The sequence below is a fragment of the Capricornis sumatraensis genome, chromosome 3 (assembly GCF_032405125.1).
Source record: "Capricornis sumatraensis isolate serow.1 chromosome 3, serow.2, whole genome shotgun sequence".
NCBI lineage: Eukaryota > Metazoa > Chordata > Mammalia > Artiodactyla > Bovidae > Capricornis > Capricornis sumatraensis.
In genome coordinates this window covers 145,143,648-145,157,340 of record NC_091071.1, presented here as the reverse complement: position 1 = coordinate 145,157,340, position 13,693 = coordinate 145,143,648, and positions in this window count along the sequence as shown.

Here is a 13,693-nt window from a genome sequence, read left to right as displayed (position 1 = left end):
TTTGGAACGGCAGAACTTGAGCAGAGCTGGACTAACACTCTCAGATGCCTGCAGCAACCAACAGGCGTACGTCTCAGGAAGTTACCCGAAGTCTTGGGCTAAAGCACCTGAGCCCTCTGACCTGACCTCACCTGCAGCAGCTCCCACTCGAGATCAGTGGCTTCTCTTTCTTTGCTGCCCTCCAGCTTTCACCCAAGCTTTTCTCACTGAAGGACTGTCCCTAGATCCTTGCTGGCATGAGAATATGGAAATGGAGTTTACAGGCTTTGTGCTCCTGTAAGCTCAGGAGGTGAGCTCAGGAGGTGAGCTCAGAAGGCAAGTGGGTACTGGGTGTCAACAAGTCATATCCAGCAGTCATTGGCAGTTTGAATTTGAAAATTTTTCCACTGGCATACGGTGCTCTATTGAGTCTTATGCAGACTTTCTTGGTTTTCTTCTATTGTGTAGATGGTCCAGAGTGCTAAAATGATGAGTGGGAAGCCAAGGCATGGCTTCTAATAATGCATATACATTTGAAAAGTCCATTTGAGTGGCTTCCCTCCAAGATAATGGCTGGGGAGGTCAGTATTTTGGGTATAAGTGAAATAGAATATTGTTCAATTTGGCAGCCACATAATTAAAAGAGATGTCAACTATTTTTGAAATATCTTGACCTGAGACATTTTGAATGAGGTGAAAGAAAGTGAAAGGTACATTTACCAAAGAAGAAGGTAACAAGTTTATAGATAACAGCTTTGTATATATTTTGAAATTTATTTACACACAGTCTTTTCCAAGAAGGTTTGAGGTAAAGTGACTGATAATGCACTAAGCATGATGTCTCTGAACTGTATCTATTTACCTATACATATATGTTAGATGGGCTTCCCTGGTCGCTCAGTGGTAAAGAATCCACCTGCAATGCTGGAGATATGAGTTCAATCCCTGCGTCAGGAAGATCCCCTGGAGAAGGAAATGGCAACCCACTCCAGTACTGGGAAATCACATGGACAGAGGAGCCTGGCAGTTTGCAGTCCATGGGGTTACAAAAGAGTTGGACATGACTTAGTGACTAAACAAATAATATGTTAGATAGATATTTTTCTCCTCCATCTCCCGGAATTAGGAGAAAGCCCCAAAGACCCTTTGGTAGTGCTGGTCAAGACAGAGGAAGAGATGACAAACTTTGTAACATAAATCTGTCCCAGGACTGATATTGGGTTCACCAAAAAATTAATTCCAAGTTTTTCCCTTTTTAAATAAAAACTCAAATGAACTTTTTTGGCCAACCCAATACTTATTTTTGCAACAACAAGTGTCTAAATACCCTATGGATCTTTTGATATAAAAGGCCCAAGTTCAGTTCAAGTGCACCTAAAGTGAGCTGAATGACTAACTCAGAGTGAGGCCAAGAGAAAGATCAATCAGCCTGGAGTGGATGGTAAGGCAGTGCAGGATTACAAATAGGAAACTACACAATACATTGTCCCAAAGAAGGTACTCAACATCAGTAGCATCACTCAGTTTCTTGGAATATTTACTTTTTACTTGACAGATTTTTAAAGTATGATATATCAAAAACCATTTTCAAAAATAAAATAAACTTTTCTGAAATACAACATATATATTTTTATATTACAACACAAAATCTTGTATATATGATTACTATTTGAAAATTTAAAATAATGTAAGTGGAATGACTATGTTCATGTATTTTCATTAGTTCCTTAATCACATCTGTCTCTATTAAAATGGACAGCATGCATAAGTTTTCATGCATCTTGAATATTGCAACTTGGTATACCCGGTGGCCAGCAGGCATAGCAGGCATCTCCACACGACTCTAGATGAAGTGTTAGCCATTCCTAAACATTTGTGTCCGAAAGCCCTGCATGCAGTCCTTGAAAGGAAAGCATTAGTTGAGTCTGGAATAATTTGGGGAAAGGGGGTGGTGGTTGTTTAGTTGCTAAGTTGTATCCACCTCTTTGCAGCTACTTGGACCATAGCCCACCAGGCTCCTCTGTCCTTGGGATTTCTCAGGCAAGAATACTGGAGTGAGTTGCCATTTCCTTCTGCAAGGTATCTTTTTGACCCAGGGATCAAACCCGCATCTCCTGCATTGCAGGCAGATTCTTTACCACTGAGCCACCTGGGAAACCTAATTTGGGAAAAGAGAGACCAGTTATTTCTGATTGTCTTTTGAACTTATTTATGTCTTAAAGTAAGTTCTCTTTTTCATTCCGCATGATGTAATATACTATTAGATGAAGCTGTAACTGTAGATGGAAGCACAAGATAGAAATCTCCCAAACTGATCCAAACTCCGATTCTCAACTGGATTCAAATAGTGGTCCCATTACTTACTTGTACAAGTAAGTACAAATTTTCCTGTACAAGTAAGAAAACAAGCCTCAGTAAAACAAGTCCCATTTTCTCATCTGTAAAATAGGGACAGAAATTGTTGTGAGGTCTAAATACGTTAATAGATGTGAAATACTCAGAGTCAGGCAGAGAGAAAAAGTACTGGCAATTACTTTTGTATTATACAGAAAACTTTTCTTCCTCTAATCCATTGATGAGATTAAAGACATTGTCCTATAGTTTCAAAGAAATTCTTTAATATCCTCAGACATCCCTTGTAATTATATCACAATCCACTCAGTCTATTATTGAAGAATATTTGGGTTGCTTCCAGGCTTCATCCTTTAAAAATATAACTGCTCTGAATATTCTTGCTTAAGCTTCATCTCTTGTTTATCCTAATCCTTTCCTTCACTATCAATGAAATGTTTTACTTTCATGAAAATTTGTTCCAGAGTTTGAACTAGACACCTATGGAGGGTTCAGTATCAGAGGAACAATTAGTAAATCTCAAGATGGATGTGAAAAGTCACATTGGAATGCTCAAGTTCAAGGACATGTCTTAAGAGTCTTTCTTTATTGTGTCCTCATTTGTTGACTTTCTCCAACCTGAGAAAGTGTCAGCCTCAACCCATCTCCCATCTCATTTCACTTCCCATGATCACCTTTAGTCTTTCCTTTCCTGAAATATGAAGATGAGTCCTCCACAGTCCCTGAGTTCCTGTGTCTTAAAATTTTCAAATGCTAGTAGATCAGCTAAGAACAAATGACTGCATGTAGGACTGGTGCTCTAGGTGGATTATAAACAGGCAGACCAGGCACCTGGTTAGGGGCATGGGAAAAACCAGGTCCCTGAAACATAAGACGAAATGTTCATATTCATCGTCATAGTTAATGCTTGTTTAAGGCTGACAGTGTGCCTGGTGCTACTCGAAACGTTTGACACATAGATCAGCTCTTTTACCCGTCTAAGCAGTCCTATGAAGAAGTACTACTGTTACCCTCAGGAAACAAAGGCAGCAAGAGGTTTTTATTTCCAAGTCATGGAATGAGCAAGTGGAAGCTGCAGAGCAGGAATTTGGACTCAAGCATCTGAATCCAAAGTCTAAATTCAATCTCACCTCCTAAATGAAAGAATTTATACTTAAGGGGAAGAAAGTTCATCCTGAAACCATAAGATTTTGTTTGAACTAGCACTTATTTTTTAGCCTGCAGTGCATGTGTGCTCAGCCATGGCCGATTCTTTGTGATCTCACAGACTGTAGCCTGCCAGGTGCCTCTGTCTACGGGATTTTCCAGGCAATGATACTGGAGTGGGTTGCCATTTCCTCCTCCAGGGGATCTTCTTGATCCAGGGATTGAACGCTTGCCTCTTGTGCCTCAAGTGGACTCTTTACCACTGTACAACCTGGGAAGCCCATTTTATAGCCTAGACTTATTTTAATTTTCAATGTATCATGGATAAGTATGGGGAAAGTGCTAAAATATGTTTTGTGTTAGAGTTTTAATATTATCTTGGGCCACATCCAAGATATTCCCTGGTGGCTTGGGATTCCCTGGTGGCTCAGAGGATAAAGCATCTGCCTGCAATGCAGGAGACCCAGGTCCAATCCCTGGGTTGGGAAGATCCCCTGGAGAAGGAAATGGCAACCCACTCCAGTATTCTTGCCTGGAGAATCCCATAGACAGAGGAGCCTGGTGGGCTACAGTCCACAGGGTCACAAAGAGTCGGACACAACTGAGTGACTTCACTTTCTTTCTGGGCCACATCCAAGCTATGAGGCCTTGCGCTGTATAAGTCTGTGAGCCTCAATTTTTTGCTTTACATAAATAAGATATAATAAGCATGTCCTATAGTGGTGTCTGAAAAGACAAATTTAAGTTATAATGTACATTATAGTGAAAGTGAAAGTCACTCAGTCCTGTCCCACTATTTGTGACCCCATGGACTGTATAGTCCATGGAGTTCTCCAAGCCAGAATACTAAAGAGAGTAACCTTTCCCTTCTCCAGGGGATCTTCCCAACCCAGGGATCGAAACCAGGTCTCCCACATTGCAGGCGTATTCTTTACCAACTGAGCCACAAGCGAAGCCTAAGAATATGGGCATGGGTAGCTTATCCCTTCTCCAGTGGATTTTCCCGACCCAGGAATCAAACGGGGGTCTCCTGCATGGCAGGCAGATTCTTTACCAACTGAGCTATCAGGAAAGCCCACAATGTACATTATAAGTGCTCAACGAATGGTAACAACAATACCTGTCTTTCAGTGAATGATTATTAGGAAGCAGGCAATTCATATCTATATATTATCTCAGATAATCAAATGGAAGGTCACTAGTTATTGAAAACACTGTCGAGTTTAAAAAAAGTTTAAATCCCTCTAATAGAATTCAAATGTAAATCTTGCTTTCTTTTTCCTGGTTGGTTTTTTTGGTGGTATTGTTTGTCTTATTTGTTTTTGTATTTTTGTTTTGGCAAAGCTTATTGCAAGTACAAGACTTTTGAGTATCAAAAAAGTATTTAACTTAACATGCTTCTTGGGGCTTCCCTGGTGGCTCAGATGGTAAATAATCAGCATGCAATGCAGGAGACCCAGGTTTGATCCGTGGGTCAGGAAGAAGCCCTGGAAATGGGAATGACGACACACTCCAGTATTCTTGGCTGGAGAATTTTGGGATAGAGGAGCCTGGCAGGCTAGTCCATGGTGTTGCAAAGAGTTGGACATGACTGGAAGACTAATGCTTTCACTTTTTCAATACGATTCTTAGGAAAAATTATTCTTATATCGCTGACCCTTAAGAAATCAGAAGAGAACACCATCTGTAAAAACTTTGCATGTGGAAGTACAAGCGGGTAATTTAATTCTCTCCGAATGTTTGTATCTGCCTTTCTTACCCCAGTTTCAAAAAGATTCTATGTTTTAAAAATCAATATATAGAAGTTTTTCAATGTTTTTAAAGTGATTTCACGTTACAGTGAAATGAACATTTGATGAAAAGAAATGTGATTTTCTGAAATACAACAGACACTATTTGCTTCCAATTGCTAGGTATAAATTACTGTAACAAAGGGCAGTAGTTTTTTAAGTATTACATAAAATTGAGGTATCTAACCTTATTTCCTTACAAACTGCAAGAATATCTACTGACAGTAATGAAGAGTGCTACTGTCTCCTCTCCTACTATCATTCTTGGATCCTTGACATTTGAATTTCTACATTAGCTTTTATTGTTAATAGTTGTTGAAAATACACATTTTTTAATGCCAGCAACTTAGAAGTAGTTTCCTTTTCACTAGCAATTTACTGGTGGCATTCAGTCACATGGTTTTGCCTTCCTGTTGACCTCACATGATTTGGAAATGTTATAAATTGAGAGAAGATAATTCCATGATTTCCTGTAGGTTAGGTCACTAAGTGATCCAGTTAAGAATGTGTGTGCATGTTGGTGTGTGTGTACAGACTTGGGTTCTGTGATTATAGAAGCTAGTTTATGGTTCATTATCTAAGGAAAAGGTATAAAAGCAAAAAACTTTCACAGTGAGCTTGGAAGGAATTCAGATGTAAATTATTTCACATGGCAGAGGTTCATAAAACTATAGATGGGTATAGAACAAAAATCAGTCAAGAAAAAAATTGAATTAAATGAAGACCAGTGGCAGCACATTAAATTGTATTAGGATTGACAAGAGGGTTTTCTAGGGTTTAATAAAGTACTTTCCAGGTTTCCTATGACCTCCTGGATGTACTTGTACAATAACTGCAGATCAAGCATGAGAGTGTGACAGTCCTTCCTATTTGCATTAATGCCAGAGACTCTCAGAAGTTAATGAGAGGGAAATGTTTGAAAAGATTCCAAGGTTACTCTCATACGTTTGTGAGGATACTTATTATAAGGTTATTTTTTTAGCCTGGGATTGTATATTAACATCCACAAGATAAGAGTACAGATGACCCTGGTTGATTTTTTTTTTTCCAGTTTTCAGTCTTCCATTAATCTTTCTTTTTATTTGTATCACATCAGAGTTTCTATGAATGCAGCATCTTTTTTTACCTTGTAGTTTTTTTTCTTTTAAGTTGGAAGTAAATGGGAGTATATTTATTTTTTTCCTCTCTGAATTTCCACTAGGTGACAAAACCTTGGATAATGAGGATAAAAATGAACAAATACTATAATTGTCCCTAAGGGATTTGCCAACACATGGATATATGACTCTGTCTCATGTTTGGACAGTTTCATTTCTATTTACTGCAATTTAGTAGCCTGCTAAATTTTATCAAAGTTCAATATCAGGTGATTATTTGTTTGGCTGTTCTTTTAAATTTTCTGATGGAATAAATCATCTTAACAGATTTGCTAATAGTGAAATATTCCTACATTCCTGGGAAATCTATACTTAGTCATGATACCTGATCATATTAACACACCATTGGATTCAACTTACAGATGGAGTAACTATTCAATTTTTTTGCTAGTGACCATAAGTGAGTGCTAAGTGAAGTTGCTCAGTCATGTCCAACTCTTTGTGACCTCATGGACTGTAGCCTACTAGGCTCTTCCATCTATGATATTTTTCAGGCAAGAATATTGGAGTGGGTTTCCATTTCCTTCTCCAGGAGATAGTCCCAACCCAAGGATTGAACCCGGGTCTCCCACATTGTAGGCAGATGCTTTACCATCTGAGCCACCAGGGAAGTCCATAAGTGAAGTCCATAAGTGACCATAAGTGAAGTCAATCTATAGCTTCCCTTTTTGTAGCACTTTAAAATTTAGGTTCTATGGTTTTAAACTTAGGTGTAGAGATGCTTTCAAAATGTTTACATGTTGTAGAATACTTTCAAAATCATCTGTTCCCTGAAAAAAAGGAGAACTTAGTGGACTTCATCTAGACCCAGAATCCTTTATGATGTTATTTAAATAAAACTGTTTAATATTCTAATCATGTCTCCTTCAGTTCAGTTCAGTTGTTCAGTCATGTCCAACTCTTTGCGAACCCATGAACTGCAGCACGCCAGGCCTCCCTGTCCATCACGAACTCCTGGAGTCCACCCAAACCCATGTCCATTGAGTTGGTGATGCCATCCAACCATCTGATCCTCTGTTGTCCCTTTTTCCTCCTGCCCTCAATCTTTCCCAGCATCAGAGTCTTTTCCAATGAGTCAACTCTTCGCATCAGGTGGCCAAGGTATTGGAGTTTCAGCTTCAGTATCAGTCCTTCCAATGAACATCCAGGACTGATCTCCTTTAGGATGGACTGGTTGGATCTCCTTGCAGTCCAAGGGACTCTCAAGAGTCTTCTCCAACACCACAGTTCAAAAGCATCAATTCTTCTGTGCTCAGCTTTCTTTATAGCCCAAATCTCACATCCGTACATGACCACTGGAAAAACCATAGCCTTGACTAGATGGACCTTTGTTGACAAAGTAATGTCTCTGCTTTTCAATATGCTGTCTAGGTTGGTCATAACATTCCTTCCAAGGAGCAAGCGTCTTTTAATTTCATGGCTGCAATCACCATCTGCAGTGATTTTGGAGCCCCCAAAATTAAGTCAGCCACTGTTTCCACTGTTTCTCCATCTATTTCCCATGAAGTGATGGGACCAGATGCCATAATTTTAGTTTTCTGAATGTTGAGCTTTAAGCCAAATTTTTCACTCTCCTCTTTCACTTTCATCAAGAGACTCTTTAGTTCTTCTTCACTTTCTGCCATAACGGTGGTGTCATCTGCATATCTGAGGTTATTGATATTTTTCCTGGCAATCTTGATTCCATCTTGTGCTTCCTCCAGCCCAGTGTTTCTCATGATATACTCTGCATATCAGTTAAATAAGCAGGGTGACAATATACAGCCTTGACTCACTCCTTTTCCTATTTGCAACCAGTCTGTTTTTCCATGTCCAGATTTAACTGTTACTTCCTGACCTGCATTTAGGTTTCTCAAGAGGCAGGGCAGGTGGTCTGGTATTCCCATCTCAGAATTTTCCACAGTTTATCATGATCCACACAGTCAAAGGCTTTGGCATAGTCAATAAAGCAGAAGTAGATGTTTTTCTGGAACTCTCTTGCTTTTTTGATGATCTAGTGGATGTTGGCAATTTGATCTCTGGATCCTCTGCCTTTTCTAAAACCAGCTTGAACATCTGGAAGTTCACGGTTGTTGTAGCCTGGCTTGGAGAATTTTGAGCATTACTTTACTAGCAAGTGAGAGGAGTGCAATTGTACAGTAGTTTGAGCATTCTTTGGCATTGCCTTTCTTTGGGATTGGAATGAAAACTGACCTTTTCCAGTCCTGTGGCCACTGCTGAGTTTTCCAAATTTGCTGGCATATTGAGTGAAAAACATTCACAGCATATCTTTTAGGATTTGAAATAGCTCAACTGGAATACCATCACCTCCACTAAAAAGGTTCTGTACTTTGCTGGAGCACCTGTGAAGAGCTACCCCATGTCCACCTGTGAAGAGATACCCCATATCCAATGTAAGGGAAACCCAAGTAAGATGATAGGCACTGAGAGAGGGCATCAGAGGGCAGACAGACTGAAAGCAGAATCACAGACAACCAGCCAATCTGATCACATGGACCACAGCCTTGTCTAACTCAATGAAACTAAGCCATGCCATGTGGGGCCACCTAGATGGATGGGTCATGGTGGAGAGGTCTGACAGAGTGTGGTCTACTGGAGAAGGGAATGACAAACCACTTCAGTATTCTTGCTTTGAGAACCCCATGTCTCCTTAAGAGCCTCAAAATCTCACTGAAATGCTATTTTGTACACTTTGATTGTCAGAAATTGACCCCAAATTTGAAATCATTGAGATCTCTTATTCACTGGGACAATTTGACATTATTCTGTAAGTTGAATACTTCCATAAATTGGACTCAGCAGTTCCCAAGTGAAATTAGTGCGTATCAAACAGGTGAACGCTTGCGTATGTTCAGTTCAAGACATGGAAAAGAATATCCATGGCAGCACTGTTGGTAAAACAAAAACTGGAAACAGTCCACATACTCGTTAATAGGATAATGAATAAATAAATAGTGGTACACTCATTATATTACATGAAAGTTAAAACCAGTTAATACACAGCAAATTTGTGCATCGATCTTAGTAACATTAGGCTGAGTCCTAAACTGAGTACCAGAAGGTTCCCTCTTCCAAAAGTTCACAAGGCAAGCAAAACTAAAGACTTCTTGTTTTTGTTTAGTCACTCAGTCATGTTCAACTCTTTTCTGACCCAATGAAGTGTAGCCCACCAGGCTTCCCTGTCCATGGGATTTCCCAGGCAAGAATACTGGGGTGAGTTGCCATTCCCCTCTCCAGGGGATTTCCCAACTGAAGGATCAACTCAGAGTCTCCTGCGTCTCCTGCATTGGCAGGCGGATTCTTTACCGATGAGCCACCGGGAAAGTCCAAAGAATCCTTAGGTATACCCATTTATGTAATAGAGCTATAAATAAAATAAAATTCAGAATGGCAGTTATCTTTGTGTAAGAGGAGTGACAAGAAGAGAGAAAAAAACATAAATAAATTTGAGTAACTGGTAATAGTCTAGATGTCGGGCTATGTTATATGAATAAATTGTATTGCTTAATAACAAATTAAATAATAAAACTGATGATAACATCTTGCCTGACAACGTTTTAATAAGCCAAAGGTTGTGATTAATCTAATGCTGTGCAAGCAAGATGTAATACATACTTGCTTATGTGTATGTGTGAGTATGTCTTATTTCTTATACTAGTTCTGCCTCCATATAAGTCTCTTACTTTGAGCTTTCCTTTTTCCAGTGATGGTGTCTCTTAAAATGCCTTTTAATCTTTCTTGGCCTACTTCTGTGAGAATGTGTAGGAAACTCTCCAAGACCTTTTTAGATCAGCTGGTGAGTTCTCTAGGATAGAAGGAGATAGTAGTTAGGCTCTTTTGGGAGCCGGGACGGGAAGTCTAACTATGCCTACAGTTGAAGCATATCAGGAGACACCTCTTATTCTTGAAGGAGAGCAAGATCCAATCAAACTATTCTCCTCTATGATTACTGGGTTAGCAGGAATTGTAGTGGTTTTTTTAGGATCTATTAGACTGGCCAAAAAGTTCATTTGGGTTTTTCCATAAAATGTATGGAAAACCTGAATGAACTTTTTGACCAATCCACTACATACAGAGGCATTTTCTTCCCAGGTGGAGCTAGTGATAAAGAATCTACCTGCCAATGCAGGAGACATAAGAGATATGGGCTCAATTCCTGGGTCAGGAAGATCCCCTGGAGAAGAAAACAGCCACCCACTCCATTATTCTTGCCTGGAGAATTCCATGGACAGAGGAGACTATTGGGCTACACAGTTCATGAGGTTACAGAGTCAGACATGACTTAGCAATTAAAACTTCCGGAAGTACAGCAGCCATCTTCAAACCACAGTGACAAAGCCACTTTTCAAGTATTGTAAAAAGTTTAAAGAGTCAGGATTCCTGATGCCATCATTTAGCTGTTGCCCTAGCCCAAGGTACCTAGATTTGGCCTTCTAGTTGTAAGGTAAGCAATACCCTCCTTCTTAACAGACCTTATAAGAGAAGCGAAAAGCAAAGGAGAAAAGGAAAGATATAAGCATCTGAATGCAGAGTTCCAAAAATAGCAAGGAGAGATAAGAAAGCCTTCCTCAGCAATCAATGCAAAGAAATAGAGGGAAACAACAGAATGGGAAAGACTAGAGATCTCTTCAAGAAAATTAGAGACACCAAGGGAACATTTCATGCAAAGATGGGCTCGATAAAGGACAGAAATGGTATGGACCTAACAGAAGCAGAAGATTTTAAGAAGAGGTGGCAAGAATACATGGAAGAACTGTGCAAAAAAGATCTTCACGACCCAGATAATCACGATGGTGTGATCACTCATCTAGAGACAGACATCCTGGAATGTGAAGTCAGGTGGGTCTTAGAAAGCATCACTATGAACAAAGCTAGTAGAAATGATGGAATTCCAGTAGAGCTATTTCAAATCCTGAAAGATGATGCTGTCAAAGTGCTGCACTCAATATGCCAGAAAATTTGGAAAACTCAGCAGTGGCCACAGGACTGGAAAAGGTCAGTTTTCATTCCAGTCCCAAAGAAAGGCAATGCCAAAGAGTGCGCAAACTACTGTACAATTGCACTCGTCTCACACACTAATAAAGTACTGCTCAAAATTCTCCTTGCCAGGCTTCAGCAATACATGAACCATGAACTTCCAGATGTTCAAGCTGGATTTAGAAAAGGGAGAGGATCCAGAGATCAAATTGCCAACATCCACTAGATCATCAAAAAAGCAAGAGAGTTCCAGAAAAACATCTACTTCTGCTTTATTGACTATGCCAAAGTCTTTGACTGTGTGGATCACAATAAACTGTGGAAAATTCTGAGAGAGATGGGAATACCAGACCACCTGACCTGCCTCTTGAGAAACCTAAATGCAGGTCAGGAAGCAACAGTTAAATCTGGACATGGAAAAACAGACTGGTTCCAAACAGGAAGAGGAGTGCGTCAAGGCTGCATATTGTCACCCTGTTTATTTAACTTATACGCAGAGTACATCATGAGAAACACTGGGCTGGAGGAAGCACAAAATGGAATCAAGATTGCCAGGAGAAATATCAATAACCTCAGATGTGTATATGACACCACCCTTATGGCAGAAAGTGAAGAGGAACTAAAGAGTCTCTTGATGAAAGTGAAAGAGGAGAGTGAAAAACTTGGCTTAAAGCTCAACATTCAGAAAACTGAGATCATGGCATCTCGTCCCATCACTTCATGGCAAATAGATGGGGAAACAGTGGAAACAGTGTTAAGCTTTATTTTGGGGGGGCTCCAAAATCACTGCAGATGGTGACTGCAGCCATGAAATTAAAAGACCCTTACTCCTTGGAAGAAAAGCGATGACCAACCTAGATAGCATATTGAAAAGCAGAGACATTACTTTGCCAACAAAGGTCTGTCTAGTCAAGGCTATGTTTTTTCCAGTGGTCATGAATGGACGTGAGAGTTGGACCGTGAAGAAAGCTGAGCACAGAAGAATTGATGCTTTTGAACTGTGGTGTTGGAGAAGACTCTTGAGAGTCCCTTGGACTGCAAGGAGATTCAACCAGTCCATCCTAAAGGAGATCAGTCCTGGGTGTTCATTTGAAGGACTGATGTTGAAGCTGAAACTCCAATACTTTGGCCACCTGATGCGAAGAGTTGACTCATTGGAAAAGACTCTGATGCTGGGAGGGACTGGGGGCAGGAGGAGAAGGGTTTGACATGGATGAGATGGCTGGATGGCATCACCAACTCGATGGACATGAGTTTAAGTGAACTCTGGGAGTTGGTGATGGATAGGGAGGCCTTGCGTACTGCGATTCATGGGGTCGCAAAGAGTCAGACACGACTGAGTGACTGAACTGAACTGAGCTGAACTGATACTTACTAATATTAATTTTTTGGTACTTACAAGTAAACACATTTCTATCTGGTACTCTTTTTATAGGTTTTTCTTCTGTTTTTGTTTTGAAAATTTTTAATTGATTAAATAATGATTTTTAAATTGTTAAAAAGAGACTGTGTCCTGTCAGTAGACATCGGGGCCCAGTGAGAATGATCTGCAGGGCCAGTTAGTGTCCCTGAGGACATGTGTCTGAGAAATTCAACCATAACCAAGTGTACATACAGAGAAGAAGAAGTTCAAAGTTCAATGAACTATAATGGATTGTTATAGTATCTTCATTGAACTGGGGGCCTCTAAGGTCATAAGCTCTATTAGAACCACCCAAAGAGGGTTTCTAAACTGTTCATCTCTTCTAAAATCCCTAAACAAGTAAACATCTTAAGTCAGGGACCAAACTGCTTCCCTGGAGGGCTGTCAGAATGAAGCCTCTCTGTGCTTTAGAATTTGTTCACTATGGTCACTATTTATACAGAATAAACTGAACTCTTTTTGTATAATTCCAAGGATGTAGATTTAAATCTTTTCCAGAGATCTCAGGATCCATATTAAAATTAGTTGTAGCTGAAAACTTCTTGCTTCTCGCCTCTCAGTTCCAAATGAAACATTTACTCTCAACTGATTGCTTATGTTCCCTTATTATATTTGATTTTGTTTCTATATAATATCTACAAAGACAGGCATTTTTGAAATTCTTCTTTAACATTAGTGGATTGAGTGGTGTATTGCTTCCTCTGTAATTCCTTTCTTTATGACATTTAATAATTTAAAGGCTTTACTTCTCCATTGCTGTTGTTCAGTTGTATCTGACTCTTTGAGTCCCCGTGAACTGCAGCATGCCAGGCTTCTGGGCCTTCACTGTCTCCTAGAGTTTGTTCAAATTAATGTCGACAGAGTCAGTG